Genomic DNA, 14745 nt, shown 5'->3' on the forward strand with positions numbered 1-14745 from the left:
TTTCTAAAGAAAATTAGAATTTAGATGTGTTATTCATATTTTCACATTAGAACATGTCTTATTAGATTTTTAAAAACAATTTAAACTTTTTAACTTGAGATAACTATAAATTATTTGTATAAATCTACATACACATAAGAAATAATAGAGACAACTCCTATATCCTTTGCCTAGTTTCTCCCATTGGTAATTGCAAGAACTATAGTGCAATATCATGACCAGGATATTGACATTGATACAATCCACATCTTATTCTGGTTTCTTTAGTTTAATTATACTTGCATGTATGTGTGTTTGTGTGTGCATCTAGTTTATGTGTGTATGTGTGCAAATTATTTTAAAAATCATTATTGATACAAGGTTTTTCTATTTTTGATTATCAAACTAAATTTAGCATGAAGATTTTAGAGATGAAAAGCTATTAGAATAAAAGTCCTTGAATGATTGACATTTAATTGAAATACTAAAAAATATTATTTATTGAACAAGCTTTAGTTTTCTTTTCAACTTACATAGCATCATAATGAATGTTTTAATTAACTTGTTAAATAGTAGTTTATTTCAAGATTTATATTTTTTGTAGAATTAAGAGTACAGATAATTATAAAGTTTGGAAATAACTGTAAAGTTATCTTTACTAAAATACTTGAGACTTCTGTATACAATATTAATAGAAAATTAATTCACTCCTCCCACACTCTGATCACTATTGAAATTAATAACAGAAATATAAGAATCAAAGAGGACCCCAAATACCTTGAAACTTAGAAAAGTGTTTACCTGTATGCGAGAATCTTTTACTTATAGAAAGGAAAAATAGGAAATGTGCTGATTTATAGCTACTTTTCCTGAAAAAAGATAGAGAAAAAATTATAGATATACAAAGCCTCAACAATGTCCCCCAAATTGTAAGGAGTAAGCCAATAGAAACTATTACCTGTCTATGGATCACCAGGATTTAAAAACAATTTTTCTTTGAAGGCAAAATATAATGCAGCAGCTAATCTAAGGCAAACAGCAGCAACTGGATTGTCCTTGATCTGGCAGTACCACTATCCTAAAACAATGGAAATGCGGGTGGGCACAGGCACAGTGTGTAACTGATGTGCCTGGACCAAAAAATTCAGGATGTGCAAAATTGGCTCCTACACAGTGCGCACAAACATAGTATGCTTCCACCAACCTAGAATGCTTGACAAACATCTGCTAAGACCACCTACAGCTCCAGCTCTCTTCATTATGGTACAATGCTGAGATACTAAGTTTATATCAACTAACCGTTTAATCTGACATACATTGGATGGAATCTAATGGTAAGCAGGTGCAATGTGATGATGGCAAAAAAGCTCATTTCCCTTGCTTTGGGAAGATATCAGTTATAAAAATCTCTGCTTATTTAAGGAGTAAATTTTAGAACAAAAATCAACAAAGTATGTGGAGCACTTAAAGATTGTCCATCTTAAAACTCAGGAAATGTTTCAGTTCAGATTTGAAGAACAGGTAGAGGGAATAAAAGAAATAAAGTTGAAAAGTTAAGATGTTGTAAGATAATAGGGTGATGTGAGGAAGTAAGAATTGAATAATTAATACATGGAAAACACCCAGGTAATGATGATTTACAGAGTAAGCTATGAGAGTAGATGACTTATGTAGATTGCAGTTGAAGTTCATTAGAGTTGAGAGCAAGGATGCTTAAGACTCAGATTTTGATAGTCTAGCCTTGAGGTCATCAAAGATACAGTTATGAGAGTTAAGGTCATAGGTAAACTGAGAGCCAGAAACAAGAGAGTAAACTGTAAGACAGCAGGTGGCAGCAATAGAGACAGGGAAGAGGATTGTGCTAGAAATCATATACCCCAAATAGTGTTCATATTCAGGTGAAAAGAAAGGCATAGATAGATCTGTCAAATACACAGTAATGTGACTGGCATATCGTAAGTTTTTAATGTATGGCAGCTAATATGGTTTATGTCATAAGCAGGATATAAGTGGTAGTCTATTTTTCAGTAATTGATTGATATATCTAGTTTTTATTCATTAAATGAAATTCCTTTTTCCTTAAGGGATTTTAATTTTATGTTGGAAATGCCAAAGTAACAAGAAGAATGAACTTAGACTACATACAAGAATTCGTGGTTAATACAGATCAAGTGCACATCTCTTTTGGAAAGTTATCTCATAGTACTTTCATTTCATAATTTCCCAAAGACTAATTAGTGAAGATCATAATCTGAAAAACATATTACTTAGGAAAATGTTAAATACATTTTTAAAATACCAGTGGTGGGAGTGAGATGATACTGTGCATTGCCTCAATGGCACATATCAGCTCTTCAAAGGAAAAGAAAAATCACAGTATGACTCGGCTTGCTGTATATTTTCTATACCACAAATCAAAGTTGTAGTTGGTCTCAAAGGTATGAATGAATTAATTTTAACCCATTTCACATATTCTTTGTTGTGATATATATGGGGTATAACAATAAATCAACATACAATTATTATATTTTAAGTTTGTGTTCCTGGGACAATGGCTTTTGTAAAACATTCCCCTATTCTATACCCCTCAAAGAGAGATTAAAAGTGCTTTTTTTTTGGTGCCAGTCTGCTGGGTTAATATTTTGGCTTGACTTTTTTTACTAGCTGTATAACTTTAAGTGATTTACCTAATTTTTTTGGCCTTTTTTTTTCACTTATGAAATGGGAATATTACGCTGATATGGAGGGAAAAGATCACTTTTCTCCTATATCTGGTACATACTACTAATAGTGTATGTAATATATAATACTGTGGTATATGATTTATAGTAATACTCAGTAAATGTGAAGATGCATTATATTATTGCTATTATTATTATTTTTTTTAAAAAACTAGAATATCAAGAAATTTGAGAAGATAATGATATCTCTCATACACTGAATATTAGATGCTAGGGATTTAACAAATATTATTTAATTTAATCCTTAAAATAACCACGTAAATTTGATACTATTATACTATTTTATGAATGTAGAATTTAAAGCTTACTGAATTCAGATAAAGTTGCTTCTAAATGCCATGCTTTTCCCCTTGTATCATTTGATCTTGTCTCTTTCATTAAAACTTTTACCACAACTGATTAAAGTAATGCCATATAGAAAATCATATTTTATTTCTCCTCTTCACTCATAATTCTTACTCTTGAGTATCTGATTCTATAGGTTACATACTCTTAACTTTTAAAGAGAGAGTATAAAATAGGGACAATAACTTCAACTTTTAGTCAATCCAGTATGGAGACTAACTAAATATATAATATAAAATACTGTTTGATAGAAAATCTGGTGATTGGAATACCACCATATTTTTGGTGCTGCTTTTTTGTATGGAAGCAATAGATACTTGATTTAAAACAAACGTGACTGTGCAAAGACATTAATTTCTACTTTGTTAATTCTCTACAATATTAAAATTGTTTATATAGCCAACTATAAATTTTCTAGTGATCCATTAGATTTTAGAGATAAGACGATTTTAAAAAATTCTGAAAGATTTCTACATTACTCAATTCAAAGTATAACTTCCCAAATTCCTTTCATAATGAAGTTTAGTTACATCAAGTTTAGTTACATCATGAAGCTATAGCTAATATACTACATACTGACGTAACTAATTATACATTCATAAATTATATTTCAGTTAACAGCTGTTTCTGATTATAGTTCAGGAATTGGTTTAAGTATACAATATTCTTTGCAACCTTTGTCTTCCAAAAATATTCTTCACATTTCTAAGAAAAGTCTGAGCATAAGATTAAAAGCCTAAACTTATCATCTTATTTCTCTAAGCTCTTCAATAAAATTGGAAGTAACAAATTAAAACCATTATACTCATCGTGTTTATGCCATTATTTTCACTATCACAACCATTTTATGGTCACTGAACACTTGCTTTCTGTAAGCAATTATTGCCTCATCATAATGAAAGTCTCCACAATGCCACAGCCAAGTATTTGGACACAGGCTTTGAGTTGCTATTGGCTATTATGGCCAAAGTTGAGAAGAAGAGATGGACATGTAGTGGGTAAGAACAAGAATAAACTGGAAGCTGCTGGCACATCTCACTCTGCCTCCAGTAACGACACATTCCAGGTATAGTGCCTGCTGCTTCACTTACACATCCAAAATCTCAGGATTTTCTTTCTTTCTTTCCTTCTTTCCTTCTTTCTTTCCTTCCTTCTTTCCTTCTTTCCTTCCTTTCTTTTTTTTTCTTTCTTTTTTTTTTTTTCTTTGACTGGGGTTAACCTAGAACCAGACTATTTTCAGGAATTTAGTTTCAGCTGAGGCAAGTTAGTATGGTTCCAAATGATTACAATGAAGCCATAAACAGAGGTAGGATCAGCTTAGCTAAGTTGACACCAGTTTAACCACTTAGACACAGACAAGACTGCAATAATTTTATGAGCTCTATATATTAATATTTGTTAGTATTCATTTCCCTTGCTTTTACATAATTACAAACTATTTTTCTTTTAATCAAAGCAAACAAAAGCCCTGTGTAGTTATGTTCCAGGAATCGAAGTATTAGAAAATTTGAGGGAAAAAACTGTTCACCATTAGGTGACAGGCTTGGAAGATATAGGATCAGAGATCTGATAAATGATGATGCATCATATAAGCATCATGTATGGGACCCTAAAGCTAAGTAAGATAGGAAGATAAGGAGCTGTTGGGAATTGAGACTACGCCTCAAACTTATAATAAAATACACAAAGAGGTTGTAGGGCAATAGCAATATGGTGTATATGTGAGAGGGTGTGGAATATGGAATAAGTAACTTTATTTCATGAATCATTCTTGAATTTGAGTCTTTGCAATATCCAAGAGAATGAAATAGAATACTTTGTGTGTAAGCTTAATGTAGAATTTTACTTTGTCCCAACTTAGGTTTTAAGCTTTGATTTTTGGAAAAAAATTTTGTTATTTTCTGAAGTTTGTAATCCTATGAATAATTTAAAATAACAATGGAATGAAATTATTTCTATGTATCAAAATAACTCATATTTAAATTATTACACAAGTTATTTTAAGGTATAAAATGAGCGGTACAGTGTCTTCCTAGGAAAAGCACTAGACATTTGATGGAGAAGCAAAATTTGGTAAAAGAGACAGTGATTAGTTTTGCCTAGTTATGCTTTTAACCTATTGGAACTTGAAGTCCAGCAGACTCTGAGATAGCCAAAGATGATTTAAGAAATTACAAACACAGGGAAGCTACAATGGAAGCAGATATTGCAAAAGCATTGCAGTAAACAAATATACCTCAAAAAGAGGGCACTGGCCTTTACTCTTGTAGTATGGTGCAATCACCCACATGATTCTAAGCAAGTGATAGTAACAGAAAAATAAAAAGTGATTTTGTTGCTTGCTTTTGTCAGCTTCCTTCCCATTAATTTTTTCCCAGATGCATGTGTGAACTTCAGATCAGGTAAAGCAAGAACTTCTTTTAAGTCAGGACTTGATTTGCCCTTTTACACAATTCTTAATAAATAATTAATCACAGGATTTTTCTGGGAAAGATAGAGCAGAGGGACTCAGGAAATATTGGTAAGTGAAGCTTTATCAGTGGAATAACACTTATGTAACTAAAAATACATTAACAAGTATTACAGTTAGAACTATGTCTCTGGTCTATATTGTTTATTCTGAGCAGTTTTGTTTCAGTGTATAGAAATAAGTAGCGGGGAAATGGAATATTATACTAATTTTCTAAGGCTGCCATTATAAAATACTACTAAAAGCTGGCTGGCTTAACCAACAAAAATTGCTTTTTCACAGTTCTGGAGGCTAGAAGTTCAAGATCAAGGTGGCAACAAGCTTGCTTTCTCCTGAAGTTTCTCTCCTTAGTTTGCAGATGGGCCCCCTCTTGTTTCTTTTTCACGTGGTCCTCCCTCTTCGCATTTATGCCCTTGTTGTCTCTTCCTTTTTTTCTAAGAACATCAGTCATTAGGACCCCACCTTAATAGCCTCATTTAACTCAATCACCTCTTTAAAGACCTTATCTCTATATAGGATTATATTCTGAAATATGGAGGGTTGGGGCTTCACCATGTGAATTTAGGGGGGTACACAATTCAGACCATAACAGATATTTAAATTTTTAAAAATTAGAAATATAAGGTCAATACATGTAATTGCTTTTTTTTTCAAATACCTTGATAGAATCTTATATTCATATCAAAAAAAAAAAAAATTTTATCGAAACTACACTTTACCTAGATTTCACGATAGATGGTTTGTTTTTGATTCTCACTTCAGTAACATGGGATTCCTATTATTATTACTATTTTCAAATAAGAAGGTAAAGCTCAGAGAGATTTAGCGAATCACCCTTTTTTATTCAAGAAGTAAAAGCAATGCCAGGATATAACCCTTCTTTAGTATTCTTTCTACTAAAGCTGCCTGTGAATCTTATTCAGGCAGTGTTAATAAGTTTGTGGATTAACATCAGGAATTGAGGAATTGGCAGATGGTGCCTAGCTATATAGGTTATTTATTTTAATTATATTTAATTAGAATAGTCAAAATGGATGTGTAGGAGAATAGATAATATATATTTTAAAAGTCACTGGGTTTATTAATGTGAGATTTTAATAATCTGTTAAATTGTGTTTTTCAAAATCTTAATTTCTTATAAATACCTCTTAGAAGCTTTTTTTTATTTTAAATTAGAAAATTGATTATAAAACAATTGTTATAAATGCACACTGCATACCCAATTCTAGCCTAGTGTTTATTGTGAAAGATAGACAGTATAGTTTTAAAATTGAATTGTCAAATATAACTGTCTTTAAAAAGTTTATGCTGTAATTTTAAACTAGTGATCTAAAGAGAATACAAATCACACTGGCCCGAATGTTACTCACGAATTCCTTAACATGGGATGTGCACTGGGCATTAATTTATTATAATTGTTAACATATTAGATGGAATTCCAGAAATCTATAAGGTCCCTTAACCAACCTTAAATTTCATCAGGTTTAGTTTAAAATAAGACAGAAGAGAAAAATTTTCATCTTAAATATTGGAACCAGTTACGCCCCCTGAATATTTACCTCCCCACTTTTGTCATATGCTCAAATGTCTGATAAAGCAGAAGCAACTGGACACCAGCTCTGTCTTCTGCTTGTGATCCTCATTCTTGATTGGTTTTCCAAAGACTCATCTTTTGATAGCACCTCTTAAATTCATCCTTTTAGTTAGATTATTTAATAGTCTGCCTCTCTTCATCTTTGAATCTAAGCTTTTCCCAAACCCATTAACTGAACCCACCATAATTAGTGGGCATATCTCACTTCATCTCAGTGCTGAGCATATGACACAAATCACTGCATTCTAAATTACATCCAGTGGCTGAGTAATAGGAAGCCACTATTCTTAAATAGCTATGGTTATCAGGCAGAAAACTAGGTGATTTATATAAATTTAATTCTTCAAGCAACCCAATACTACTATAATTTATATTTTAGGATTTAACTAGTATTTCAGGAAGCTGAAATACTGAGATAATTTAAGAAGCTTGCTCTTGAGAACAAAGTCTATACATTGAAATGTTGTGAAAAGAGCATAGACACTGTAGAAAAATCGAGCTTAGTTGAGATATCAGATCTACCAGTTACCACTGAAACCTTAGTTTTTTCATCTATAAAATGAAAAAAAAATCAAATCAATGATGTTTATCTTAAAGTATCACAAGAATTAAATGGAAAAGAACAGGGAAAGTTCTTATTACTTAGAACAAGGTATATGTTTCATCAATCATGGTAACTTATTTTTATGTTTATGATGACACCGTTATCCCAACATTTAGCACTACTAAATTACTTGAAGAATAAATTGTGTTATTCTCGTATAATAGAAGCTGCCTAAATCTGAATTTCTATAAGTGCCCTTTCAAATAAGCATGGTGTGGACAAACAAAACAAAACAAAGAAATATGAAATAAAAACACATGCTTTACATCTTAAAAATACTAAGGGACAGATATATTCACAAATGTTATTATTTATAGAGAAATTAACACCAAATGTTAATAGTGCTTTCTATGAGTACAAGGAATGAAGGAGAAGAGACTTAAGAGACTCTGCAAAAGAGAAGAGAGTGAAGGTCTTAGACAAAACACAGATAAAATCACCCACAGAAAGATGAAGTCTAAAAATAAGTTCAAAATACTGAACACACACCTGAGACTTGATCATTCACAATAATAGCTACATGAAATTGGATTCAAAGAGACCTGAACCAGAGATTACACCCTCAGAGAAGAAAAGGAGATATACAGAGACAAGTGGTGCTTCTAAAACAAATGGCCAGGATGGGATAGCAGACAGAATAGGATACCCAGAAACAGGAAGAAGAACAACTCTGTATGAAGCTACTGAATTAAGCATAGAAGGAATGTAAATCAAATTAAAGTTTCTCAACAAAATAACTTCAAAATGAAGGACAGATATTGTGGTCTAAATCTTCAAACAAGCATAAACAAATATTAAACTAGAATAAAATCAGAAGTTCACATTTTAAGAATGAATTTGGATTAAAAAGGAAAACAGTATAAAATACAATGAGAGTTGATTAAACTCATGAAAATGGATTAAATAGACTATTGAAATATTGAATATGATGAAAAGAAAAAATATATCAAAAACCTCAAATGGAATGCTCGAGATAAAAAATACAATAACTGAAAAAGAAAAACAACACTAAATGGAATAAGCAGTATATCTGAAACAGCAGAATAAAGTACCAGTGAACTTGAAAAATATATGAAATGGTATGAGAAAAAATAATTAAAATAATAGGCAAAGTCTCAGTAAGCTGTAGATCAATATCAGGTAGTCTAACACATTTAAATAGAGCCACAGAAGCTGGAGGTAGAGGACAGAAAAAACTATTGAAGAAATAACGGGCAAAATGTCCCAAATTTGAAATAAATAAATAAAAGTATACATGGACACAGTTAAGCAGTTCAAGAAACCACAGCAAATTTAGAATAAAGAAAGTCTCATCAAGGCACATTATACTTAAATAGCTGAAAAGCAGAAATAAGGGGAAAATATTAAAAGCAATCAGAGAAAATGACACATATCGATTGCAGATAAATAAAGAAATGTATAATAAACACATTCTTTCCAAACAGTAGAATGGTGACTAATAAATACAGAATGGATTCTTAATTAGAAAATTACTATTTTAGAATTAATGTAGTAAATTGCATTCTGGTAAAAATCATTGTCGTGTGCTAAAACCATAGAGTGGAGGGGTTGTTATAGAATAGGATATTGACACAATTTCAACTAGCTCCTCTATAAATTTATTAATGACAAAAGGTAAAATGGTAAACAAGTAGTGAAGAAATCAGAAAATATTATAGCAAGTCTCTTGGTGTGGTGGACAGATTCATAGATGGCTGCCAGTTATACTCTCCTCCTGGTAGTCATGCCCTGTGCAAAACTCTTTGAGTATGGGCAGGACCTGCTACATAAATCAGTGGAATACAGCAAAGATTATGGAATGCCACTTAGAAAAAAAGCATTACACAAGATTGTAACCCATCTTTCTAATAGATTTCCTCCCTTTCTGGTTTTGATGAAGCAAGCTGCTGTAATGTGAGTTGCCCTATTGAGAGGCCCATGGAATTGATGGAAGCGTCAGACCAAAAGCAGGCAAGAAACTGAGGCCTTCAGTCCTCTGGTCTGCAAGGGACTGAATTCTGCCAATAACTGTGTGAGATCTGAAGCAGATCCTTTTGCAGTTGAGCCTTGAAATGATACCACAGCCTCAAGTGACATCTTGATTATAGCAATGAAAGATTCTGAAGCAGAGGACCCAGTTGAGCCAAGCCCAGACTTTGACTCATGAAACTGCCATACAATAAATGTGCGCGCGTGTGTGTGTGTGTGTGTGTGTGCGCGTGCGCGTGCACTTCAAGCTGCTAATTTTGTGGCCCTAATGTTATGCAACAATAGATACTTAATATACTAAGCAATAAAAATTAACATAATCACTGAGAGATAAATAAAAATTAGATTCTACCAGATGTGATACTCTGAAAAAAATATGTCACTTATATAGTGTCCCATCCCAAAATGCTTAACTTGAATCTATTCATAGGAAGAACATCAGGAATATTCAAGTTGAAAAATATTTTATAAAAATACTAGTTGTATTCTTCAAATACATTAATGGCATGAAAGAAAGAAAATATAAGGAACTGCTCCAGGTTGAAGGAAACTAAATAGACACGACAGCTAAATATAATTTCTGATCCTAGACTAGATCTTGTACTAAGAAATAAATAATTGTAAAGCTTGTCACTGTGACAGTTCATGAAATTGGAATATTCGATGTATATAAAAAGTGTGTTAATGTTAAATTTCTTGAATTTGATTACTATATAATGTATTATGGATATGTAACTAAAAGTCTTACAAAATTCATGCTGAAGTATTATGGATTTATAAAACTATTATCTGACTTTATACAAAGAAGATAATAAAGCAAGAGTGGGAAGAAAAAAATTAACAAGTCTGCAAAAATGTTTTGTTGTTTTGTACAAGTTTTGCAAATTTTCTCTGTTTAAAATTATTTGAAAATAAAATGGTAAAAATAATGATAAATAGGGATTCAGTTATTTCTTGACACATTGTATTACACTGAGAGAAACCTAATAGAACTTATGATTTCCAGGATATAACCAAGGACTGTCATATACTGAGGCTCATATATCTTTAGTTAAAAATGCAAACTATTAATACTTTTTAGCTTTTACTAGCTTGCAGAAATCTTGACATATGGAGGTAGAAAAAATGTACTTTTTCCCTAATCCTAGTTTAGAAAGTATCCTTATACATTTTATCAAAAACTAATTAAAATTCCATGCCACTAGTAAAAAGAACATGAACACAAAATTTAGCAAAGGTAAATAAATCACTGGGACAGTGGGAATTGACTTCAGGGGAAAAAAATGAATATTGCAGCAAAACTAGGCCATCTATTCACTTCAACAGGAATCGATCACTTATAATTTATCTACAGGGCAGCCTGAGAACAGAGAAGGAAAGCCACGGTATCATTATCATCATCATGCAATTACTTATATGTTAATTGGTAATGAAGGATAATTAAATGCATAGCACTCAAAAGTAGAGGGAGGAGGATCAGAAGAGGCTATGGAAAGAGGAAATTTTTAGTTGTGGTAAAAACACAAATAAACCACTTTCTCTCTACAACTTCCCTCTCTCTGATCTCCACACTGGAAAAAGAAAAAAACGTAATTGCGTTTTACTAAGTTGCCATTGCTCTACTCTAGTAATTACAGTGAAATTTCAAGTTTTGGAGCATATATACACTTACATTATTTTCTTCTGCAATTTTCAAAATGTTGTTTTATGACATAGCAAATTAAAAATCAAAAGGGTGTTTAAAAATTGTTGGCAGCCTGGATGGCCCAAGAGGTTTGTAATAGGTCATACACTGCCTTTGGTTTCTAGGTCATTGCTTTAAATCCATTCTGCTTAATGACTATTGGCTGTTAAAAGTGAAATGAACTGTTGAGTTTAGCAGAGTTCCACAGTCATTTGTATCATCTACTATGTTTGCCAGTTTATGGGTAGAGTCTCTACTCATCCCTTGCTTTAGTGAGCAAGTTAAAAGGTTCAAGTTAGAAATATGGCCTCAAGATTGAAATGCAATCATTTTTTAAATTTTTTTATTTTTTGTGGTGACCTTGGTTAACGAAATCCAGTAAATTTCATCTGTACAATTTAACAGTAAAGCATATATATATTGCACTGTGTGTTCATCTCCCATAGTTAGATTTCTTTCTGTCATCACATATTTGACCCCTTTGACCCCATCTACTTCCCTCCTTTTCCCTTCCCCCTACTCTCTGGTAACCATAGTCTATTATCCATGTCCATGAGTCTCTGTTTGTTTGTTTTGCTCATTTGTTGCTTTTAGGTTTATATCTCACATATAAGTGGTATCATGTGATTTTCAACTTTTTCTGTATGGGTTATTTTGCTTAGCATGATTATCTCGAGGTCCATCCATGTTATCGTAGATGGCAGGATTTCATCTCTTCTTATGGCTGAGTAATATTCCATTGTATATATGTACCACAGCTTCTTTAGTCAATCATCTATTGTAGGACACTTTGGTTGCTTCCATGTCCTGGCCACCGTGAATAATGCTACTATGAACATTGGTATGCAAATATCTTTCTAGATATGGGTTTTCAAGTCTTTGGAGTAGAGGGATTGCTGGATCACATGGTAGATCAATTCTTAGTTTTTTGAGGAACCTCCATACTGTTTTCCATAGTGGCTGCACCAATTTGCAGTCCCACCAGCAGTGTATGAGGGTTCCTTTTTTCTCTGCATCCTCTCCAGCATTTGTTATGACTTGTCCTGTTGATTATAGCTATTCTAATAGGTGCGAGATGGTATCTCATTGTGGTTTTGATTTGTGTTTCCCTAATAGATGAGGAGATGCAATCACTTTTTGACTGTATAATTATCAACAGCTAGCCTGCCTTCTTTTACCCTTAATTTCTCCACTTTTAAAATTCGTGCATAAATGTGTATTTTTAACAAATAGTCTGCTTCACTGAATTGTTTTATTAAATACATATTTCCTTTGACCACAGCACCAAACATTTATTGAGAGTCTACTAAGGGACAAATATTACAGTTCATATTACTTTATTTAATTTCATGTAATGCTCATAATTTGCTGTGAGATAATTTTTTTAATAAATGGAAAAAGCCCCTCAGAGACATTATGCAGCTTCCTTAAGTCAAAGGTTTTTTTTAAGTGAGTCTCAAATCTGAAAATAATTCATTTAATGATTAGTCAACAAAGACAACTGGCCTACTTCTGTCAAATACTGTCCAAGACACTATAGAGACAGTGACGGACAAAAGAGGCAAAGACTAAGGCTTTGGAGCTACTTTTTGAAAGGCAGGGCAGATAATAAACACATCACTAATAACATTTCAGTTACTAATAATATTATAAATATTATAAATGCATTTAGTGAAGGTGGAGTGAGGAGGCATAGAATGATCCAGAAAAGACTCTGGGGAAGGTGACATTTAACCAGAGACCTGAATGATGACAGGAAACCAGATGGCACAAATCTGAGCTAAGAGCCTAAGAGCTTTCCCAGCAGAGGAATGTGTAAAAAGTTATGCAGCAGGAGTGACCTTGATTGTTTGAAGAAAAGCAAGGGGGCTAGTATGCCTGGAGAACAGTGAGCAGAAGAACACCTGTAAAACTGGTGAAAAGGCATTTCCTTTGAGTGTGGGGATGAGAAATTGAGTGTCAAACTGTTGGGTAATGGATTGGTAGAGGAGACATGTTGACTGGATTCTCTCAGAAGCAGACACTGAGAAGGAATTAGTAGTACAAGTGCTTTTATGTAAATCAATGCAAAGGAATAAAAAAGGAGGAAAGAAGCAATTAGGTAGAGAAAGCCTCCAGACTTAAATGTAGATCTGACAAGGAACAGTAGAAAAACATGATTGGGCAGGGGGAGCTTCAGACTATGATCCAAATTATGATGCCGATCTGGAGAAGTGTTGACATACCCAGTGGGAGCTCCCAAGCAAAAATTGCCCATGAGGGAGTCCTGTCATGGTCAGGCTTTGGCTCGGCTGCCCCTGGTAAAGTGCAACCTCAGCTCTTAAACTGAGGAAGATCCTGGAGGAGGTGGAGCTGGAGACTAATAACTGACTACAGGCCATGCAGGTGAATGGCAAGTTCCTTCTTGAAGGGAGATTTGGACAGTGTACATCCATAGTCGATACAGGCGCTGTGTTTGGTGTACTTTCATCATACTCCTACCCTCTTTAAAAGTCACTGATCAAGGATTTATTTGGAGTGCTTAAATGAAGTTCTCAGCCATGGTTTTGCACTGGGAATTGGGAAATAAATCCTGCCAGAACTGAAGCCCTGCTAAGATATCATGATCTCTTACCATCCTCAGAGGACCTCCAAGGAAGGAATGTGCAGGAAGGAACCAGAGACCCAGCCTGGCAGCTACAACTGAAGATGCTACATAGTCAGTTTGGACTTTGGAGGGAAATACAAATGCTGACACCATTTGAAAAGAAAAAACTCAATTACTCTTGAAAAATACATTTTCAAATGCAGAGTTCAAAATATATTTATATATCTATATAAGCTAAATGTTCCTAATTTTTGGACTTTTGGGACCATTTTGCTAAATATTAGATAAACACATTATTTTGCTCTTATAACATTAACTATCAGATAGTGCCACATGAGGTATAAGGTAAGTATTTTGAGGCCAATCAATAGCAAACTTAATTTTAGGATATGAAACATAAAGGAACTGGTAGATGTTGAGATGTTCTGATAGTGTACATATGTCAGAAGTTTATTATTGTTGTTATTATTTGGCACTATGCTAAGAGATTTACCAATATCTCCTTGAATTCCCAAATAACACTATAATGTATGTCATAATAATAATGTCATGATGATTAAAATAGTAATATTAATATTATTCAACACTACATTACTCATTTAACCCCCCTACTAACTCTCTCATAAATACTAATATTGTTGAAAGTCAAGAAGAGAGGACTTCTCTTGCCTGCTGGTACTGTTTTGTTCGTTACAGCGAAAATAAGTTTATAAATCCTTTGTCATCACCTAGTCAAACATTGCTATATCCTA

This window comes from Pteropus alecto, unplaced genomic scaffold (genome assembly GCF_000325575.1).
Source record: "Pteropus alecto unplaced genomic scaffold, ASM32557v1 scaffold111, whole genome shotgun sequence".
In the NCBI taxonomy this organism is placed as follows: Eukaryota; Metazoa; Chordata; class Mammalia; order Chiroptera; family Pteropodidae; genus Pteropus; species Pteropus alecto.